The sequence below is a fragment of the Zootoca vivipara genome, chromosome 3 (assembly GCF_965207765.1).
Source record: "Zootoca vivipara chromosome 3, rZooViv2.hap1.1, whole genome shotgun sequence".
Lineage (NCBI taxonomy): Eukaryota > Metazoa > Chordata > Lepidosauria > Squamata > Lacertidae > Zootoca > Zootoca vivipara.
Window position 1 is genome coordinate 6955205 of NC_142586.1, and position 14513 is coordinate 6969717.

A 14513-nucleotide genomic window follows, 5' to 3' on the forward strand; every position below is an offset into this window, starting at 1 on the left:
CCCTAGCTAGCAGGACCAGTGGTCAGGGATGATGGGAATTGTAGTCTCAAAACATCTGGAGGGCCGAGACACAGCTGCACTCAGTCCATGTGGCACCTCCATGCTCAGAACATTGATACTCTATGTCCTCTGCCCAGAAGGTTTGTTCCCCGCTCTATCTGGGTTTGTTCCATGCTCCCCAGAAAGCCATGCAAGATACTTAGGGAAATTATTTTCCCCCCCCCAATATCATAGCTGCCAAGTTTTCCCTTTTCTCACGAGGAAGCCTATTCAGCATAAGGGAATTTCCCTTTAAAAAAGGGATAACTTGGCAGCTATGCAATATGCTTTAATTTTCACTAAAGGGAGGTTAATTGCTTACCTTCTGTGTTATCAGATGGCCAACTTAAGTGTACCCCTTCCAGAGAACCACTCAGCCTCTATTCCCTCAAAAATTTCCAACTTTCAGCAGATCGGAATCAATTATTATCAGAAACTGTGGCTAGATTTCTCTTTCTGGTTGCAAAAAATAAAACAAGGAAACCTCCCCCCAATTAAACCTTTCCTGTCCAGCTCATGTTGCGTGTGGAGACCCCTTAACCTGCCCTAGAAATAAATTCAGACAGGACTCAAATTTTGGTTTGGTTTTTGGGAGAATTTAGGCCACAACTTTATTGATTACAAATCACGTGAGTGGATGCATAGGCTCTGGTTCAGCAAGCTCCTGCAGCATTGCAGGCAGCGCTGACTCTGGTTAGCAATGAGAAGTCAGCCTTGGGTGAACACCTGGGACAGAGGCAGGTGGGGTGTCTGCCACACCTCCCCCAGACATAGCTGCCAAGTCTCCCGTATTCCCCGGGAAATCCCCGTTTTTCCAGCTGTTCCTAGCTGAAAAAACGGATTTTTTGTTTTCCCCCCAGTTTATTCTGGCACGGCGGCCATTTTGGAACTGGGCGGAGCATGCTCAGAAGCGACTTTTGATGCTGCTCTGCCCAGTTCCAAAATGGCTGCAGTGCGACTTCTGGCGCGGCGGCCATTTTGGAACTGGGCAAAGCAGCATCAAAAGTCACTTCTGAGCATGCTCCGCCCAGTTCCAAAATGGCGGCAGCGCTACTTCCCGTCTGCTACTTCCGCCCGGTCCCTTATTTCTCCGACAGCAACTTGGCAGGTATGCCCCCAGATGAGCCCTGAACTCAGGCTCGGGGCACAACCCCGCTTGGGGGAGACCAACCATGAGTCCTTGGATTCCTTTTACAGGAATACCCATGCATAGGGATGGCTAGGAATCCTGCCACCCCTATCAACAAGAACCAGAGCCTATCCACCAACCTTACAAGCTGTGACAATTTGCTATGCGGCAGGCGAAACCCAAGTGGCACCAGCCAATCAGCCAAATGGGGGAAATTCCTGCCGTGCCCCTGCCCCAAAGACAGGCGACACACAACGGCATGGCAAGGTCAAGCACAAGCCCTAAAATTAGGGAGAGGTAGGCGGGTGTTCCGGTGCACTGAGACCCGAAAGAGAAGCTCTGGGTCACGTGCAGCGGTTAAATATTGGTCCCTCTAATGCTTTGACTGGCGTGCTCATAGCCCAATTGCTCCCCGTTAGAGGGACCACCAATAGGGTGTTGTGGCTGCTCCAATTGTCCCCGCCCCAACACCTAGGCCTGGTTGCTGGGTCCCACCGCAACACTTGCCCTCTTGTTAGGGAGGACCCAATTTCTCGTGCATTGTATCTTTTTGTAAACTGCTTTGAGGATTTTTTTTTTACAATCAAAATGTGTATAAATTAAATGAAATAACTAAATAAATTTCATTTAAACAATTAAATGAAAGAAACAAATAAATGTCTTGAATGGGGTAACTGTGCCCCTGAAGGACCAGGTGTGCAGCCTGGGAGTCATTTTGGACTCACAGCTGTCCATGGAGGCACAGTTCCATTCTGTGTCCAGGGCGGCTGTCTACCAGCTCCATCTGGTACGCAGGCTGAGACCCTACCTGCCCGCAGACTGTCTCGCCAGAGTGGTGCATGCTCTGGTTATCTCCCGCTTGGACTACTGCAATGTGCTCTACGTGGGGCTACCTTTGAAGGTGACCCGGAAACTGCAATTAATCCAAAATGCGGCAGCTAGACTAGTGACTGGGAGTGGCCGCCGGGACCACATAACACTGGTCCTGAGAGATCTACATTGGCTCCCACTACGTTTCTGAGCACAATTCAAAGTGTTGGTGCTGACCTTTAAAGTCCTAAACGGCCTCGGTCCAGTATACCTGAAGGAGCGTCTCCACCCCCACCATTCAGCCTGGACACTGAGATCCAGCACCGAGGGCCTTCTGGCGGTTCCCTCATTGCGAGAAGTGAGGTTACAGGGAAGCAGACAGAGGGCCTTCTCGGTAGTGGCACCCACCCTGTGGAACGCCCTCCCAGCAGATGTCAAGGTAATAAGTAACTATTCTACTTTCAGAAGACAGCTGAAGGCGGCCCAGTTTAGGGAAGTTTTTAATGTTTGATGCTGTACTGTTTTTAATATTCGGTTGGAAGCCACCCAGAGTGGCTGGGGAAACCCAGCCAGATGGGTGGGGTATAAATAATAAAATATTATTATTAATTATTATTATTATTATTATTATTATTATTATTATTATTATATTACAGTTTTTAATCTGATGCTTTAAAGGCATGGTGAGTGCATAGCCTTACACACCACCAGTTTAGAGCAGGGGTCAGCAAACTTTTTCAGCAGGGGGCCGGTCCACTGTCCTCAGACCTTGTGGTGGGCCAGACTATATTGGGGGGGGGGGGGATGAATGAATTCCTATGCCCCACAAATAACCCAGAGATGCATCTTAAATAAAAGGACACATTCTACTCATGTAAAAACATGCTGGTTCCCGGACCATCTGCGGGCCGGATTTAGAAGGTGATTGGGCCGCATCCGGCCCCCGGGCCTTAGTTTGGGGATCCCTAGTTTAGAGCTTCCAGAGAATTAGGCACAGGGGCAGAAAATGGCAGGCCAGCACTGCAGCGTGGCTTCTGCTATATGGAGTATAAATGCTGCCTACATTCACCTCACTGGGACAACAGCAAGCTGGTGCAGGCACAAGATACGCATGTAAGTGGACTGTTACGACCCAAGTGCAATAAATAAGCCTGTCCAATCCCTTCCAAAAAGCCCTGTGCAACTAGGAAATCATGTCTTCATTTAGCCTCATCTCAGGAATATACATCTCAATAGAAGACTCTCTGTCCAAAATATTCTTCCTCAAATCAGCAACAGAGGAATCTTCTGAGGAATCAACAAGGAGGATTCTGTCTACATGCAGTCGTGTAAATCTTTTTGCTCTCCGTTTTCCAAAGTTACAGATGCAAAATCCAGCAGTCTGGGACAGCATAAAGATTTATGGCTTGGGATTTATGTACTGGCCTGGATAAAATGCAAACAGATCTGACTTTTGAGGGAAGCAGACAACACGGGGATTCAGTCTACAAAAGTAGGATTTGACTGTGGAAAGCATTCCTTGTGACGGACATTCAGGGGAGTTAATGGCTTTTTTTTTTTTCAACTTTCCAGAAGGGTCTTGGGAATCAAGCCTTTGTGAAACTTATTTTCTTAGTGATTTTAATTTTCACCTACTTCTGCACTTCCTGGTTTTGACTGGGATTGAAAGCTGAAATACCACAAAAAAAGTGATTCTCACCATATTTTCTCAAGTCTGGTTTCAGTCAGGAAGTAGTGGTAATCTTACAAAGAAAGATACCTCTCTCAAGACAGTTTTAGCTCAGTGTCCAGAGTTTTAAAATGGTACTGATAGGTTTTACTGAGGCTTAGATAAGCCCTGAATATTTTTAGGGTTATCCAGCCAAACACTCAGACACTATAAGTTTCATACGAATTGCCTCTGACAATTTCAGAGGAATCTGATAGCTATAAACCAATTAGCTTTATTCCCTTTTAAAATATGACAAATTGCCTAAGAAAACATGAAACTTGCCTGTATATACAGGGGGGGGGGATATTATACAACTTTTCCATTTATTCATGGATAGGGTTGTAAAGTGAGGGTTACAAAGTTTACCAATTGAATGTTCTCGATTTATACTGATAGTTGGAATGGACCCAACAAGCTCACTCAAGACACCTAAAGTACATCCATATGCACATATGGGGACTTTGCCAATTGTTGCTTCATACTGCAATGCCTCCTCTACATCAAATGCATCTCCGGAGAATCTTTCCCCGCCCCGCTAATTTTCAGGAGTAACTTTTCAATGGGCGCGACAAAAGCATCTGTATGCACCCATTTTCTTTGTTGGACAAAAACTGGCAATTGTTTTGGCATAAGAAGGGATGCAGGTGGCGCTGTGGCGTAAACCACTGGGCCTTGGGCTTGCCGATCAGAAGGTCAGTGGTTTGAATCCCTGTGATGGGGTGAGCTCCTGTTGCTTGGTCCCAGCTCCTGCCAACCTAGCAGTTCGAAAGCATGCCAAGTAGATAAATCAGTACCACTCCGGCGGAAAGGTAAACGGCGTTTCCATGCGCTGCTCTGGTTTCGCCAGAAGCGGCTTAGTCATGCTGGCCACATGACCCGGAAACACTGTCTGCAGACAAACGACGGGTCCCTCGGCCTATAGAGCGAGATGAGCACTGCAACCCCAGAGTCGTCTACGACTGGACTTAACTGTCAGGGGTCCTTTACCTTTGTAAGGTAAATGTAAAGGGACCCCTGACCATTAGTGAAGGGTAATGGGCGCTCCAGCTTCCAGTAAGATCCCAGTAATGGTCTCCTGCCCGCCTGCCCGCCTTTCAACCCCAAATTGGTTTTTGATGAAATTGCCCATCAAACCCCAGAAACCCCAAATTGGTTTTTGATGAAATTGCCCCCCATTTTCATTCATTTTCATTGACCTTAGTATGAACTTCCCTGTAAATATTTCTTATATCCCTACCTGAGCATTTACAAAGTTTGTATACATTCATTTTATTTATTTAAGACATTTCTATACTGCTTATTGATTTATATTTCTGAGTGGTACGCATAAAAACAACCCACAGAAAACCTAATCATAGAATCATGCAATTGTAGAGTTGGAAGGGACCACAGGGGTCATCTAGTCCAACCCCCTGCAATGCAGTAACCTTTTGCCCATTGTTGGGCTCGAACCCATAACCCTGAGATTAAAAGTCCCATGCTCTACTGACTGAACTATCCATGCAACAAGACAATAAAAAGAATCATAAAACCAAACATGGTACCTTAAAAGGCCTGACAGAACGAGAAAGTCTTGTTCCTGGGCCTGGGGTTCAGTAAGGAAGGTGCCTGTCGACTCTCAGCTCTGCCGTCTCGAGCCCACTAAACTGACTGCACATTTTCTGGTAGTTACAAACCATCCATCTGATGGAGACCACCAACGCCATGGGAGACCACCAACTAAGACTCTCCCCAAAAGCTCAGTGATAAGGTTGGGACATAATGAATCAGGCGGATATTATGATAACCTGGACCCACGCTGTAAGGGAAAAATTGTGCAAATTAAAAGCCAATTGTACTTTAGAGAGCTTTCCTACTGAGCATTTAAGCAAACGTTTAAAACATTTCTGTGTTGCAGATAATTTTTACAACAGGGCAGAACATAAACCATCACCTGCTTTCGAAGACACAAGACTTAAAATTAGGTAATTACCTCAAGTCAAATAAATTAAAATCCACATAGAGCATAGCTGCCAAGTTTTCCCTTTTCTCGCGAGGAAGCCTATTCAGCATAATGGAATTTCCCTTTAAAAAAGGGATAACTTGGCAGCTATGACATAGAGAAAATGCAAAAGTCTTATCACATCAGTAAATATTAAGAAACTAGTTATTACCAATTTCTTGGATATGTATTAACAAATTACCATTTGCCCCGTTTGTCTGTATCAGTCATTTCCACCAATGGAACTAATATTGGTATAACAGTTTCGTGTAACAATCTATTTTAAATGTAAAAGTTTTTCCGTTCTAATACATACGAAATCAAGATTTGACTTTAAAAAATTAAATCAAAAACCCACACGAATACTCTTTGAAATGTTTTGAAACCTTGAAAATGTTCTTCTAAGTCATTTTGATGGGAAAAGACTAGGCCTGGAATGTGTGTGTGTGTGGAAGGAGACAACTTCTGTCATATGACTGAAAACCTTTAATTCAATAACTTGCCAGCATGTGCCAGAACTAATGACAATTGATTTACATTTGTTTCGTGTAACTGCAAAAAAAAAATCAGACTGAGGAGGGAATAGGCCTTACAATAAATTGTGCTCTCTCTCTGCCATAGTTTTCTGCAGAGGGCTGCCAAGTAACTGAAGTTTTCACTTCTTTTTCAACTGAGGAAGGGAAAAAGGCTCTTAGTGTAATGTCTTCTATCACTGGTACATCTGCAGTATGTTACACCTCACCTGAATAAAAGTGAAAAAGGAAAGCTGTCTAATAGCAGCTCCTATTTACACCAGATATCAGAGAGCAGGAGAGGTGACTATGAGAGCAGTGTGAGGAAATGTCAGCCTGAGCTAAGGAGGGAAGGCTTTGTGAAGTTTGGTATGTTTGTGTAAGAGCAAAAAGTAAGTCAATTCTGCTTTCTTTGCTCGGGGAACACCAGCCAACACTACAAGGAGGCAACTGCAATTGTTACCTAGATTGCTTTGTGAAATGCTGGCATCTTCTTCCCAGCTTGTTCTTGATCCCAGCATTAAAAACCTATCTACTCAGATGCTAGGAATAGGCAGGTGGTGGTATCCTGCCATCATGGAGGTTGGCCAAAGCCACCCAAAGATTTAGATTATTATAGGATGTCGACAATAATTTGCATACATGTTGAGAGGTGAGTGTCAACAATGCATGTGCCATTTGTCAAACATTAGCACCAAATCTTATTTGATGAAATAATTGAATATTTTTGGGAGGGGGGGGTTGGTAAGGTGGTTTCAGACCATCTCATTGGATCCTTTGGGGACTGGGATTTGTTGCAGCAAGGAATTAGTGCTGTTGTGGGGTGTCTCAAGTTGGTGAGGAACTGGGTACCAAAACAACCAGTTGCAATTGGGAGGCACAAGAACAGCATGCTGGAATGTAAATGCAATGCCTTTGTTTGTTTTCACTGTCTCGAAGGTAATAAAATGCAATTGTTTTACTCATTTGTATATAAACAGTGGGAGGAGAAAGGTGATCATTCCAAACTCGTCTTTTAGAGGCCAATGTTCAGCAAGAAGACTTCTCTCCTTTCCACTGCCTTACGGAGAGGTTTGTTGGCGTTTTAATTTTGTTTCTAGGAAAACGCCTGGCGCTCTACAGACCCTGTTTGTTCTGACTTTCCTTTCTTTCCCCTCCACATTGCTTATCTGAATATATATGCCTGCCCTTTGCTCAGATTTATGGGTTGGGGCAGTGCTGTGTGTATTTACAGTCTCCTGACCTGGAGCTGAACAAGCGGAGGAGGAAACCAGGGCCCGTTCCATAAACAGAGACAGATATGAGGGGGAGGAAGGAGGCACTGCTAGCACTTAACATTTTTAACTTCTTGACCAAGTGAAGGAATTAGCGATTAGATTAGAGGCAAAGAAAAATGAGAAACATGGTTAAAGATGTTTGGGGGGGGAGTAAGATCTGTTTGGGACCTGGGGTGTATTCTCTGTTTCTTAAGAGAGAACAAATGCCAAGATAGCCGTAATGAACTTGTTCCAGTTGTTAAAAATAAATAAATCAAGGTAGGAACAAGATTTCAAAAGTTTTAAAGGCATTTCGGTCAGAGCCACTCTTTCTTTAGGTGAAATAAAAGGAAATACTTTAAATGCAGGCAAAGGTGGAAATGCAAGCTATTGCTGAGGCAGAGTTTGGTCATTATGAATATCTCCTATTTTTCATGTTTCTTTCAGAGTTTTTATGAGTCAAGGCTTGTTTCGGATAAGATGAGCTGAAGCTAAAAATGGGGGTGTCTTCACATTGTAGACAGTGAATGCTGAAAAAGTGACAGTGAACTGAATTTGTAAAGGAAACGTAAGTTTGAAGAGAACCTGCAATTCAGACAATGAAAACACCGTGTTACTGTGACGAGCATTTTGGATTAAGCACTAAACAAAATGGCATTTGTTTGTTCCAGATTCCCTTTCACTATAAACAAACCAATGACTAAGTATAATAGAAATATCTAAGCAGAGACCAATATTTGAATATTTATTTTAGAGACATGCCCTAAAAGTTTATTTTACAGACATTTCTTAAAATTGAAATTGTCTTTTATTTTTCTGGTGCATTTCCCATTACATTCAAATGTGTCCTCGTTCTATTTAAAAACAACTTGCAGGCCCATTTGCCCTCTCTTTACAAACCTGGATAATCCGTTTAAGCTTTGCTATTTGAGAGAGTCTGATCTGCTTCTCGCTCATCAAATATGGCACATTCAAATGCTTTAAATTTCAGACTATGCTTTTTACAACTGCTGTGAACTAAACACATCATGGGTGGGTGGGAACAATTGGGTCGTGAGGCTTTACACCTGCAAACCCCACACCTGGGTAGCAAAATCCGACGAGTCTACAGTTAAGAGATTAGGTCTACTTTTTAATAAATTTGGTATTGTTCGCACTAGTACAAAACTGAGAAGCGCCAACTTAATAAACAAATGGATGACTGAGGCAGAAGCAGGTGAGCAACATAATGTGCAAAAAAAAACCATTCCTCCCTGGAATTTGTTTATTTTTAAATGTTTTAGAGTAAACATTGCAACTCTTTGCTTGCAGAGAGGCAGGCTTGCAAATGCAGGCCAGGGAAGGTTCTGCCTGTGAGAATTTTGGAGGCGATGACTCAGCTTCCAACCTCTTCTGCTGTATTGTTTGTGCCGATCTCCAAAAAATTCCCTTTTTCGTATGGTGCATCTCGTAGCAACAGTCCATTGGGCTACAACCATTCCGAACGGAGGCCTATCTCTCTGTGCCAGGGGAGGGGAAAGGCACCACAAAGAACATTGAGATGAATTACTCCATTTTATGAGCCATAAAAGTTTTATTCATCTTGACACTGAAACAGGTTTAGGCAGTGAGCTGACACGCCTTAAATAAATAAGTGGAATTAATTCCCCGGCTCTTGAAACAATAGAAGCATGCCCGTACTGTGGGAGAGCTGCCCAGGTTGTTGCTTGTTGCTGCATGATATTGATATTATTTGTGTGTGTTTCTGTGCAGCTTCCTCAGGGGCCCGCTTGATCCACTTCAGATTCTTACCCTGTTTTATTAGAGGTTGGGAAAGGTTCAAGACCTGGTTGTACCAGCGCTCCCACCGACAGCCCAGGAACCAGTTTGGCGTCTGGTTTGTCTGTTGTTTTACTGCTGACCTTCAAATCAACTTTCACCCCTGACCCTCGGAGGCATCTATCACGACAAGAAGCTGTTTAACACAAATGGTGCCCATTTATAGGGGAAGAGAGTCCGAGGGTTTCCTTTTTATGAAGAATTTGGACGGGGGGGCGAGTGTTGTGTGTTTGGAGTTTTATTATTATTTTTATTATTATTATTCTACCCTTCTTTTCTCAGACACCACAGGTGAAATCCCTCCTAGCAGCTGGCTTATGAAATAATGCGAGGGGAGGCCTTAATGAGCTGAAAGCACCCTCAGCTGGAGATAAATATATGCAAATGAGATGCACAAACAAAGGCGCCTGGACAGAGAAATATCTGCAATTCCAGCAAAATGCTGCCTGCAGCTAGAAGATGAACAGCTTTGATAAAATGGTAACAGAAAGCACCTTTTTTATCCTGCAGCTTGTTTTACATTGCAATAGACCATTGTCATTGTGACCCATCTAAGCAGGCAGAGGTTGGATGCGAGGGGGGGACGACGACTCTTTAAACACTTGTTTTTAAGACATTCATGAAATATAACCAATGTGCTTATTTCGTTTTGGAAATGGGTATTTATTTTTTTTCACGCTGGAGGTGGTCAGGTTTATTTTACCTATTCTTTGAGGACACTGCATTCAATACTGTGTTGTTTTTGGTATATTTCACCTGCCGGAAAATGTTGCTGCCTAAGGAAGATTAATTTGTCGTTTGAGATTTTACTGGGAGAAAACTCCAAGTGGGATCAGCATTAGGGTGAGAGAAGGTGTGGAGAAAGCAGACACTTAAAACGTTTGCGGAAAAGCACCCCAAAACAGGCAGCATTAATGAAGGCAATCACATCTCTAAATTCAAAGACAGACATGTAACATGCTGATTTTAATAAGCTTTTAAAGGCAATCTCTAACTTTTTTTAAGGCTTCCTTTGCGATGTGATTGTTTGGGATTCATATATTGCCAAACACATTCACTTAAATATGTTTCCAATGCATATGGTGGAAGTACCATATCTTTAAGAAAACGTGTTGGTTTAACGTCTGAACTTTTTGCAGATTTAAGGACATGATCAGAACAGTGCAGTTATATCTCTGCATTACTGAGCCATGTAAAGTTTAACTTTAGCACATCTATTTTTGGTTAGCAATTTATGATATTTAAATCCTCTTTGGATATAAAAATATAATCTAGAAGCTTGTAAAAAAAAGGTTGCATGAATCAGTAATGTATAAATCTAAAAACAAAATATCTAACCTTGTAAACTGATACTTTTATATGGACTTATTCATTCAGGAATTGTCTTTCATTTTTTTTGTACGGTACATAGAAAAAAAATCATTTTAAAGAATTCTTATAAAGTCTGGGTGTTTGCAGCTGCTACTAGGAAAGTTCCAAATTTTGGAGTCTCATATCATTCTCCCCACCACCACCAAACATTTAGTTATCTGTTTGGGAGAGCTTCATTTTTTTAAAAAAAAAATACAGTCATATAGATACAGATGAAAATAAGTATTTCCATGTGCCTTGTGACTGTGTGCATGTGTACACATGTATGTAATATTTTTATAGCATACAATACTCTTTTATTAATCCGAGTTTCGGTGTCTTTGGAGCCTCAAGAGTTAAACGGAGCCTGGGTGTATTAAGAAGGATTTCTCCTCCCACCCAGGTTCGAAGCGGCTGCATTATTGCATTCGGTTGCTGTTGTTTGGAAAGGGCAAACAGCATCTTAGGCACAGAACGATGAAATTACAGCTGAGATTTAGGTTAGCAAAAGCAGCCTTCCGCAGGCTTTTATGATTCATTATTTCCCATTAAATACAGTATTAGGAATGTACACCAGATAGCTCATGGTTGCTGCTCTCAGAGCACATTATCTATATTACACAGGCCTGGGGAGCAGAATTAGAAAACTTTTGGGGAATGAGCAATATGTGTTTGCTGATAGAAGTACCATATGGCTCATCTTCATCAATTGCTTTCATTGCGACTCGGATGCTGAAGAAATTAAAGTTTTATTTGATGTGGCACAGCTTAATGAACTGTCTTCTGTTAGGAAAATTGAATATGTTTCCTGTTATTTGAGTGCAGAGCCCTCATGGTTTGCGGCTGATGAGGGATGCATTATGAATTGTTTATTTAGCATCTTATAAACAAAAGAAAAAATCCTGAAGAAAAAAATTGTTTTGCATTGAAGTTATATTTTCAAATTTTTATCCGTGTATTGCTTTACCTCGTCATCCTCGGGTTCAATTTATTGCCTGCTTATTATTTAAATGCCAGAATGATTGTACATTTTAAAATGGTCTTTGATATACTATGTATCTTGTCTAATTCCCACATTATCATTTTAAAGGCATATGGAATCACCATTAGTAAGAAGGAAACACATCTTATCAGTTTGATTTGCTTAACTTTTGATGACGCTGTTCCCATCCCAATACCATTGAGGACTTTTAAATGCTTCAGCAGTTTGTGTTGAGATCTGGTTTCTGTGAACATAAATGCCAAAATTGGGACAAAGGGAAAAATCTAAATGACTGTCCACAGAACTCTGAAAATGCCTGAAGATTTTCTAAAGGAGATATCTGTGGATTGCGTGGCATTGTTATAAAGTTACACCAAGCTGCTGGTGGCAACATGGTCAAAATGGTAAGGGAATATACTGTAATGAAAATGTGAACTATTATCCGATGGTCTCTTTCCATTCAGGTTAATTAAGTTCCAGAAAAAGAGAACTTAGACAGCGATGAATTTGGCACAAAAACTGTAAATATAAGATGTTTAAAATGATGGGAAGCAATGAAACACAAAAGATAACGTTTGACATTTGTAGCAAAGTTGTATATTACGGTAGTTAAGTCACTAATTAGTGGTTCAACATAGACATGTTTTAATTTGGGGGAGGGGGAGAGGCATTTGAATAACTCTGGAAATTTTCCAAGGTCTTTGAGAATCAGCTTTGATCAAAGAAGAGGAATCCCCCTCCTTCTCCTAAAGCTTTTCTGTACTTGCATATCAACCATAAATAAATAAACTTTAAAAATAAAAATGTTTAGATGAGCCCATTTTTCCACATCTTGCAACACTCGAGAGTTATTTTTTCCAAATGCAAAAAGCTATTTGTCACTTGCCTCTTCCGGCTTTTAATTATTTATTTTATTTTTGATGGAATCTGGCAAATACTACCGTTATACAAATTCTGCTGGAATCAAAATACTATCCGTTAAAAGAACACTTTCTGTTATGTTTATAGTATTTATGCCAAAATTTGCAGCTTTTGCTCAGGGAAAACTTTTACGACTGACATCGCAAGGCAGTTCATATGAGGCGTGTCTTTGTCTTTTGCTGAATAGCTGTTGGGCAATTCCAGGACACTACATAGAAACCTGTCTTGGAGAAGAAATGGTGAAAAGTGATATCCTCCCTTTGTTTTTCCTTCTACCCTTGCCATCTTTAAGCAGTCACAACTGTCTTTTCCTGTGATCTAGAAATAACTAAATTGCAATGAAACAGAGGCAAAGATGCACAGCCAAGCGCTGCCGAAGCCACACAAAAAGTTTGGTTTAAAACAGTGGCGTTTCTTAGTGAAGAAGGTGGTGCATTTTATGAAACACTGTTCCATGACAGGCACCTCCTTTGAGGAACACCATTATGCATTGTTATCAGCATGGTGTAATTTGACTGTTGACAAAGTATCTGTGGCAGTGAGAATGAAAGCAGTTAGAAGTGTGTCGGATTGTAATCAAAAAGATGCTTAGCTGTGCAACACTGCATCTTGAGCAGATTTGAATCAACATTGCCTTGAGGGGACATGCACATACAAAAAAAAAAGTCCATTAATTTTTAGTGAGAAAATTAGAGTGGCACTTGATGAAGTGAAATTTGACATGCGTTAATTGCTCCACAGCTCTTCTAATTAGAGATTTTCAAATTCTTTTACTCCTGTCAAAGTGATGCCACATTGTCTTAGTGGACAAAGAGTAAAACTGCAAATTGGGTGGATCAACATGGAGGAATAAGACTAGCTTGTGCTTTATTTTGTTAACGTCAGTATTTGAATTTTGTGGCTCTGCTTACAAAAGTGAGGCAGGAAACTAACAGAGAAAAGAGCATTTTGTTGCAACACTGTATTATAATAAAACAACTTTCAGTTACTGTCTCATCAAACCTGAATGGAAAAGGAAAAAATACAATGTACTGATTTTTGAACTACACATTCTTAGCCTAATTCATGGCTTAGTAAATATGAATTGCTGCTATATTGAACTTAACAGGGTTAAACCTGATGTAAGTCCCAGTTCTCTCTAATAGCTTATCTTAAGCCATATGACCTCTTCAATTCGATTTTTGTTTGTATTAAAACAAATAGGAAAGTGCAGGGACGCATTGGTTCTTAATGTACTTTTAAAATATGCAGTTTAATAACTGAAGACAAACAAGAATACAGTGAAATTCACATTTTCTCTAGGGCAGAAACACAAGCTGAACCATGCCTCTAGTATTATCTTGTGAAACAGTAAATGTACAGTATTGCAAATGCAAAATGGATCTTAAAGGGTGATTTTGAAAGCTTCTGCTTTTTGCTAGCCCTTGAACCCTTTCTTAATTCATTAACTTATTGAATTTTTTTTTTCAATTTTCCATTTTCGTGCAATAACAATATTAATGCTAGGGCCAAGGCTTGATTGGAGCTAAATTACTTGTTACCTGCTGGCATTTATTTATATGGCATTGAATTATAAAGCTTTGCTATTGTCATGCCTTGGGCGAATTGTTTATGACACCAGTAATAGGAGTAATTGTTATTGTTGAAATTACCTGTCAGCTCCCCATAGCAGTGGCCCTTGTCCCACTGACAAATAGTGACAGGGGAGAGGGATCCTCCACGCGTCCTCCTGATGACTTCTTCTCTGATAATAAGGAGTGCAGGGCCTCTGATAATTTGCCTGTCACTGCTGAGTGTGGCTTAGAGAGAGTTGGCCAAATTGTTGTCATTCACTTTGACAAAGGCAGCAAAATGCTCTTGAGCAGGAGGGAGGTTTATCAAAATAAATGAAATTGCTTACACATCCTTTGTTTAGATTCCACCTCCTCCCAGTGGCTTTGTATGAGCCTTTTAGAATTGCAATACATTTCTTATCGTGGCTACTAGAATCCTCTGCATGCCACA

At 41.3% G+C, this 14513-nt stretch overlaps 1 long non-coding RNA gene across 5 annotated transcripts; it reads left to right on the forward strand.

Moving 5' to 3' along the window:
- The first annotated feature begins 6304 nt into the window (after positions 1-6304).
- LOC118082886 (uncharacterized) lies at positions 6305-12396 on the forward strand. Of its 5 annotated transcripts, none has more exons than XR_009557285.2 (4): positions 6308-6574; positions 7163-7253; positions 7886-8006; positions 9548-12396. It is a non-coding gene; the product is annotated as an uncharacterized LOC118082886 (long non-coding RNA). The 5 variants fall into 5 exon arrangements; XR_015948839.1 differs by having other exon boundaries at positions 6309-6485; positions 9539-12396; XR_004692312.3 differs by having other exon boundaries at positions 6313-6574; positions 9539-12396.
- The last annotated feature ends 2117 nt before the right edge of the window (positions 12397-14513 follow it).